Raw genomic sequence first — 8,977 nt, 5'->3', positions numbered from 1 at the left:
ACCATTAGCTTAGTCACCACTTGTCTGTTCGTCACCGAAAGTTACAAATCTGGATAATTCCAACTATCTCCAACGAACCCAGTAATCTTATTCTTTACCTGATGTAACACACTGTTTACCTTTTGATCAAATCAAACACATGGTTCCCGTGTTGATCTCATCTAATCATATTTTCCTAATCATATTTTCCTAATCATATTCATCATTTTTTGCTACGATAAAGTTGGAGGGGCTTATATATATAGACTTAAAATTTCAAAGAAAGAAGATACCTTTAGAGATCCTCCTTCTATTGATCAAAAAAAAAAAGAAGATCATCCTTCTATAAACTCCATTAGGATAGCGGATTGAAATATGTGTTGATGTACGTTTCCATTTTCTGAGGTTTTCCATTTGAAAGATATCTCATGCCCGTATAACTCCACTATATAGTAGTCATGTTTCACAGCTCAAAAAGCACACATCTCCAAAGCATGTATACACGACAGTCCTGATGTCATCTACGAAGCTCTATAAACCTCAAATCGGTCTGTTGGAACAAAATATGAAACTACTCAGAAAGTTTACTCAAACCTGAAGCGGGAAAAGACTGCAAAAATATGTTAGGTACAGGACAGCCAAATCTACCATAGATTCTTGCAATTCAGAATCGTTAATTTGTTCATGTAGGCATACCTCAGGGTTGCATGCACACCCTATTGAAGTTCATAAAGTAGCAAAGAGTTAGATCTGTTTTGGATGCTCTTGACAGCATGAACAGCAAAGTAATGTAGTGGATCATCTCATGGAAGTTCCCCATCTAGATTCATGCTCATCTGTCCTAAAAAACAAATTTTCATGATCAAAGTTTTCTATTAATCTATATACAGTAGTTTGTAGTCATACCTTATTTTCAGCCAAGTTTGTAGTAGTGGTAGGGGCATCATCACCGACAGGCTTGAACTCCTGCAACTCCTTGAAGTTCAACATTGGCTCACCCACATTTTTGCTTTATAAAATTTCTTCTTATTAACCCCATTGATCTCCAGGGAGAGTTGATGCATCGTTTCTGCTATAACTTTTTCTTTCGCGTTTACCACTCCTACAAACTTGACCACTGGATTCTACGATTTTAAAAATCAAGAACCCAAAACGTTGCTCAAAAATCAGAGCACTTCCAAATTATAGCCAAGGGAGATCTATATAAAAGTACTCATCATCCCCCATAAATCAATTCCTAAAATCTAGGATTGATCCATTGAAAACACTAAATATGCGAAAGTGTAATTAGCAACACAAGTGTATCCAAAATGGACACAACCAACTTCACCGCGGAGCTCTTACTCGGTAGAGAAATTCTTTGAAATCACTTTTATCCACACCCACTTCCGCAACGAAATTAAACTTCAGCTGTTTGAACCATTAACAACACAACATTTCCCAATAATTTTAAGATCTAAAATATTCAGTTGACAAAAATTACCTTTTCAATTCCAATAAGCTCTCGACCTTATTCCTTCCCAACAACAAAGGAGCCTGCTGATAAGACCAGCCTTCAAATCAGACAGAATCAGTTAAAGAATCGCCATAGTCAAACTCGCCCTTAGAGAGAGTTTTGGAGAGGAGAAAACTGAGAAACGATGAGATACGTGGATTCATGCCTTCTAGTCCATATATGTATTATATGCAGAAGGATTAAGAACAGAAGGATTAAGAAGTCGTTGAAAGCTTGTAGTGATTGCAAAGTTTAACGTCGACGGTTACGAACAGGTTGCGGTGGCTGGGAACTTTGAATCGTAGGATTGGAATGTAGAAGAGTTGTGTTATGGGGTCTTTGGACCTATTCTGAATCTATTACAACACCTAAATTACCTATTGGGCCTCTGCAAACATGAAAAACCCACTTTGCAAGACGCTAACGGGAAGCGAAATCTGAGAATTATAGTATGACACACGTGTCATGAATTGCCCCTATGTAGTTGATGATGTGGATAGCCTAAGGAGAGAGACAACTCTCCTTTATTTTATAAGATAAACAGTGAAAATATATATGGGAAACAAATGAAACATTAAACTATTTTAAACATTAAAAAAGGTAAAAACATTTTAGGAAGCAGTTATCAAAACGGTCCATGTCCCAAGTATCGAGAAAACCCTAAAACTTTGACGATGCCGCCGCATCCCGTTCTCCTTGACGCCAGTGGTGCCCTTGGCCGGCGGCGTCGAGTCTTCTGTTCCTTTTGTTGTCATCCACCGTCCTATTCTCGTGTCACCGGCTTATTTTTTTTTCTATGTTTGTGTTCTAGTCAACTTTCACGTTCACGCTATCGTTTCTTCAGTCCCCATCACTGACGCCACCTCTCCCGTTACGCTCCTCGCCACTTCTTCTCTCAGAGTATCGGGAAACACCGGATCTGCTCAGGCCGTGTGTGGACTCCCTTTCGCCGTCCGTCCGCGCCTCTCCCTTCCTCCGGTTTGAGTTACTCCCGGACAAAGAGATCCCTTTCCGCCATGTTGCACCGTGTTTCTTCAAGCTAGAGCTCAGATCCGAAATCTCTCCACTGTTTTGTCGTCTTTCAAGAAAGACAACCGTAGATCCTCTGGCTCCGCCCCTGTCTTAACACCTACGCCTCTCCTCTTCGCCGTTTCTTCTGTCCCGTCCGGTCACCGCACCCCCACACCGTCAACACAACAGCACCCGCACAACGTCTCGAGCAAACCCTAATTTGGATGTGTTGTGTCATGTGGGCCTTGGTCATAGGGGTCTGGATTTCTGCTGATTGGGCTCTTGTATGGATCTGGTTGGGCTTAGCCCATAACTTTGATCCAAAGAGTCCGACATTCGATCTCGAAGCTGTACCGTCGACGACTCTACGTGTAGTCCTAGTCCGCCAGCCTCTCTGCATCTCACTGCAACATCACCAGAACTCAGCATCTCTCGACTTTGTCAACTGCGATCCTTTAAAGGTTGTACCGACGACGACTCTGTGTGTAGTCCTACTCCGGCAGCCTCTCCGGACCTCACTGCAATGTTGGAAAATCCAGACAGCCTTAGAAACGGCCTTCAAATGCTCTCAAAACCCATTCGTTGGGTTCTTCAACGTCGTTTTCGACTTCTTTGTGTTCTTTTGAACGCAGGCTTCAGGACAACAAGTGAAGATCTTCTACGGATTTTTTCTCTCCTTAGCCACTTCTATCTTTTATTATGTGTTAGTTATGTTTGCTTCTCAGGTTACTGTCGAGTATCTCTCCGGTTGTAATCGATTTAGCCCATTGGGCGCTTAATTTTAAATATAAGCATTGTTGTCCCAAAAAAAAACTATTTTAAAAATAATATTTTTTAAAAATACTTTAAATTAGTATTAAAATTTGAAAAAGTAATTTTCAATTTATATTGTTTTATAAATATTATAATCACTAATATACTATTTATTTAAATATCAGTAATAAAATAAATTAATGAAATAATAGTAATAACAAAAAAGATTATAAGTGTTCAAACAAAATGAAATCTGCAAAAGTACGTAACTGTAACTTGGCATACGTAAGTTTTGGAAACATGAATTTTGGTTGATGTTAGTTTATGTTTTGAGTTAACAAATTTAAAAAAGGTTTAAGTCAAAATTGTAACTCAATTACAACAACACATGTTAAATCAAACTTAAAAAAAAATATTAAATTTCATGCATATATAACTGGTACGTAATATTTTTGAGTTATCAATGATTTATACTCTTAGCTCAAAGAAAATCACTTACACCACATGCGAGTTGGAATTGTAATAAGAAAAAGAAACTTTTTTTTTATAAGTAAGTAAACAAAACTTAAGGTCTGATTGGTAATGGCTGTAGCTTTGAAAATTTTGCCGTAGAAAAAAATCTGTATACTTTTTGATGTGGTTTTAGATTTTATTGCGTTAGAATTTTAAGGAAAGCTTCAAAAAATTGCTCTGAATTTTTGGCTCTATAGAACACGTGTACAGCTGTATGTTATTTCAAGAACTGTGATTTTGAAATTTTTAATAAAGCTTAATTACTGTAAATTTAGTGCTGTTGAAATAAAAAGGATTGTGACAGAACCTACCGCCACTACCAATCCACACCTTTATTCTCTTTCCTTTTTTGACAAAAGACGAAACTTATTCTAAAAAAATAGAAAACGAAACTTCTTTTGTGATTGGATAAGTGGTTGTGTTTATGTTCGTTCTACCACCTGATACACTAAAATAATGGTTCCTGGAACTTGGGAACTTTTTCTCTTAATAGTAAGTTACACGTTTATTTTTACTTGAGTTATTGCATGCATAAAACATTTCATGTTCAGACTGTAATCACTAATACAACTCACAGTCTTTCATGAATGATTTTAATAGATTTCTTTTGGTATTAAAAAACCCCCCTTTTATATATCCAATATCTATGAACTTTTTTACATTGCAAACTTATTTAGCAAAACTATGAGACGGAAATTAGTCTATTTTTTTTTGTTTGATAAGCAATTCGTCTAGATTTTGATTTTATATTAAGTTTCAGTTAGCAACCCCAAATAATTTTAACAATGAGAATTATTTCGTAGTTGATTTTAGTATAATTATTAAATCTAAGCATCTAACCGATGGATTATTAAAAGCATATGTGTGGCTAAGATATCTTGATCTATCTTAATTAATTTTTCTGTTTTATATATAAATTATTTGACGAATATGAAGTAAAATATTGCTGGATATGTTATAGTGATGCATTAGAATAATAAATTTTGATATTACCAATGGATACCTATCTTTTATCGATCCATAATCTTTTTAGAAAAGTTGATAAAGTGGGCTATGAAAATGCAATGTAACTAAATGCCAACGAGGTGGTCAAGCTTAATAGTTTACTTAATTCGTTAATTATTTTAGTGTCCTTTAAAAGAAAAGCATTTGGTTTATTCGAGAATATAATACATTGTTACTTTGAGAAATGAGAAGTATGATAAAATTGATGCAAAATAGTAAAGCAACATGTAATGAGATTCACCTTCATCCTGATAATGAGTAAGGTGCTGTTAGTTTGCTCACCCAGATGATCCATCTGAGTGAAGATGCAAATCGATGTTCGTTTTGTGCATTATAATGCTACATCCAGATGGATCACCCAGCTGAATTTTTTAAAACTCATCTCAAATTCTCACCTAAATGAAGCTGAGTCTTGATAGTGCATTTGGATGCATATGCATCTAATTCAGTCCAAAATGATAAATGACAAAAATGATCTTTTAAAATCAAAAAATTATTTTCAAACCGTAAATTCCGTTTTATTGCATATACATGTTTCCGCCAAAACCAAAAAATACATTTCCCGCAAAAACTGAAAAACACTTTCCTGCAAAAACTGAAAACACTTTCCCGCCAAAACCGGAAAATGCGTTTTTCCACAAAAAATATAAAACGCACATTTCTATAAAAACACATTTTCGGCCAAACCAGTAAAACCAAGATTTTCGGACAAACCAGTAAAACCAAACTTTTCGGACAAACCAGTAAAACCACACTTTTCGGCCAAAACCGGAAAAACGCATTTTCCCGCCAAAAACGCAAAAAATGCACATTTCCCGCCAAAATCGCAAAAATGCATTTTCCCGCCAAAATTGTGAAAAAAACTTTTCCGTCAAACCCGCAAAAACCCATTTTTTCGTCAAAAAACACATTTTCCACCGATACCGCAAAACACACTTTTCCCGCCAAAACCGCAAAAACGTATTTTTCGCCAAACCCATAAAAATGTATTTTTTTCGCCAAAACCACAAAATGCACTTTTTCGTCAAAAACACATTTTTCCTCAAAAACCGCAAAAATATTTTCCGCCAAAACCGTAAAAGTACTATTTTTTCGCCGAAACGTAAAAAATATATTTTAATCATTTTTATTAATAAGTTCACCTAGATGCTGATGCAAGTTAAAAAATGAAAAGCAAACGAACATACATTCAGATAATTCATCTGGATGCATGGACGAAATGAAAAAACGAACAATATCCAGATGGAGCATCTAGATAAGACATCTAGATGGACCATCTGGATGCATCTTCTAGATGTACAAACGAATAGGGCCTAAGTAGTTCATGAAACAGAAAACTTGAACTTATCGGTTACATACATCTAAAATTCTACATAATAATGCTCACACGTGTATTAAGATATTAGAATCAATTATTTTGGTCGTTAATCATAAAGTGTACAAAATTTCGAGACATTGGAAATTAGATGCATGCATATCATATCCACGTCGATAACATATGCAAAGTATTTCTTCATAAAAGGGGTGGAGGAATTCGGAGGAGCTGTCGATGTGGAAAAAAGTTAGGGCAAAATTGAGTAAGAAATTTACCTAATGTTCTTGTCTGGTGGAATATGAACTCGCCACTATTTCTTTTCTTTGTTTGTCTTCGTCGAGTGTTTGATTGAGATTCTCAGAGTGAGAGGTTTGAGTTTGAGAGGAGAAGAGTTTTTGTTCTGTCTTCGTGGAAGCTTTAGAGTTTAGAGTAAATTTTTTTTTTTAATGTGTTAATACAAGAGATAATTTACGTCATGAATTATAACTAGAATTAGACGGTGCGTTAATGACCGCTTAAGAACTAACGGCAATACGAGGTTTTCGCACAAAAACAAAATGTTGGGTATGTAATTTGAATTATACAAAAGATTAGGCATGTTTTCGCACGACCGTATAATCTGGGTAAGTTTTGAACATATTGTGAAACATTGGATAGGTTTGGGCCGTTTTCCCTAAAAGGGACATATGCGAAGTACTGTGAAAACACTATTTAGCTACTTTTTTTTTTTTTTGATAAAAGAAAGAGGTATTTTATTTAATAATACATCTATTGATGTCACATACATATATGTAGTACGTGCATGTATATAAATGGTTGGCATAGCCTAATGAAATATTTGTTTCGGAACTCCAATTTTTTGAAGAAACTACATATATAGACATAGATAGGCTGCCAAAAAAAGATTTAGACCCTTAAATTTAAAATAAAAATTTTATTTAAAATCTTCAATAAATCGTCTATGGTCCTCTAAATCTTAGGACCACCAGACTTGTATGTATGTGACTAGTTACTTTCGTCAGGTTTTAGTGCATACTATTCGAACCGTGGTGGGCAAGCACTGACCCATGAAATTACTCATCACTGTACCGGAAGAATAACTGCACACTGTTTAACTTTGTTCTTAAGATCATACATACATAGGCTAATAGATAAAAAAAACTTGTACCAGTTCACTTTTTCCAAATCAAAACTCAATATAGTATCATATTCTCATTTATCTGGCTCAAATCGACAGTAATACTGTCGTTACTGCTTCCATCGTATAATTCGTCTGGATTGAAGCTTCTTTTACCATCAATATGAAATTCTCCACATCTGAATCTCAAGTTATGGCTACTTCTTCACCCACTCTCTGAAATGATGGTCTCTCATGTGACCTCCTGCAACCTCTGCCCTCGCAACCACCTCGAGCCTTCATCGTGGGGATACTCACAAAGCTCTTCCTGCAACCTCCGTTCTTGCAACCATCACAAGTCTTTCTCACGATAATGCTTCAAACCTACCAGATGCTGCTCATCCACAAAATGCAGACTATTGATAAATCTCCAACACAATTTGTTCCTTCTTTGGGTGCATGGTCGAAGCGACTCGTCTTCTAGTTTTCTCCTCTGAATACACCACCTGAGCCTTCTACGCCTTGCAACTATATATGGCCCCTGGTGCAGAGTCAAATTGAAAATTTATGGCCTTCATTAGAGGATGGTATTAACCTGAAGCAGAAGAATCTTTGTCGAAAGAAATCTTCCCTCGCTGCCAAATCTTCTAGTTCCGAAGTTACTGCCTCCAGAACTAAAGGAAGACGGTTAGCTTCGATTTCCATGTACTACAAGAAAACACAAGTTTAACGAGGAAGTTTAACGAGGAAAAGTAATCCTCGTAAATTTACGTCGACTTTACGAGGAACTTACGAGGAAAAATAAAATTAGCGTTATTTCCTCGTAAAATAGCGACGAAATGATTTTGTCGTAAAGTCGATGTAATATCACGTGGCCTTTACGAGGAATTACGATTTCCTCGTAAACTCGATGTAAATGTAGCGTGTACTTTACGATGAAATATTTTACGTCTACCTAGCGAGGAAATTTTGAATCCAACAACTTTGTAGTTGTAACACGTTTTTTTCGGGCACCTAACTAAATTTCGTCGTAAATTCGCAGGAAAATTACAACTACCAGATTCGAAAATTTCTTATAAATATGGACATTTGAACATCATTTTAAACACACCAACATGAAAAAAAACGTGAAAAAAATGTCGGACTCCGGGAATATTTTTGAGTTGCGGAGGTGGATGTATATGGATAGAGATGCTAACGGGAGAGTGACGAAAGAATACCTTGCGGGGCTGGAGACATTTATGCATCAAGCAGATTCCACACCGCTCGCCCAAGAAAGTGGTAAGATGTTCTGTCGTTGTCGGAAATGCAACAATTCAAACATTTAATAAATAGAGGTTTCACGCCAAATTACTATATCTGGTTTCAACATGGGGAAAATGAAGCTAGTAGTAGTAATAGCAATTTTCAGGAAGAACCGATTGATCATCTTTTGCATAATGAACATAGTTACCAACAGGAAGAGCAGATGGTAGATTATGATAGGGTTCATGATATGGTAGCTGATGCATTCGTAGCTCATGATGAAGATGAAGAACCTAATATAGATGCAAAAAAGTTTTATGAAATGTTAAATGCGGCGAATTAGCCACTTTACAGTGGTTGTAGAGGTGGTCTCTCTAAATTGTCGTTGGCTGCTAAAATGATGAATATTAAAACTGATCACAATCTACCTGAAAGTTGCATGATGAATGGGCAGACTTGTTTAAAGAGTATTTGCCGGAAGACAATGTGTCTGCTGATTCTTATTATGAGATTCAGAAACTGGTTTATAGTCTTGGGTTGCCTT

General features: G+C 36.2%; 1 long non-coding RNA gene across 3 annotated transcripts; it reads right to left on the bottom strand.

Moving 5' to 3' along the window:
* Positions 1-220: 220 nt before the first annotated feature.
* Positions 221-1,801, bottom strand: LOC106304250. 3 transcript variants are annotated; one of them, XR_001262679.1, is made up of 4 exons: positions 1,463-1,801; positions 886-1,103; positions 676-820; positions 221-589 (listed from the first exon to the last, which is right to left on the bottom strand). It is a non-coding gene; the product is annotated as an uncharacterized LOC106304250 (long non-coding RNA). The 3 variants fall into 3 exon arrangements; XR_001262677.1 differs by having other exon boundaries at positions 221-529; XR_001262678.1 differs by having other exon boundaries at positions 221-529; positions 676-815.
* Positions 1,802-8,977: the final 7,176 nt, after the last annotated feature.

The sequence above is a fragment of the Brassica oleracea genome, chromosome C7, assembly GCF_000695525.1.
Source record: "Brassica oleracea var. oleracea cultivar TO1000 chromosome C7, BOL, whole genome shotgun sequence".
In the NCBI taxonomy this organism is placed as follows: domain Eukaryota; kingdom Viridiplantae; phylum Streptophyta; class Magnoliopsida; order Brassicales; family Brassicaceae; genus Brassica; species Brassica oleracea.
Note: the sequence above shows the minus strand (reverse complement) of the source record. Positions and strands in the feature narration are given on the sequence as shown.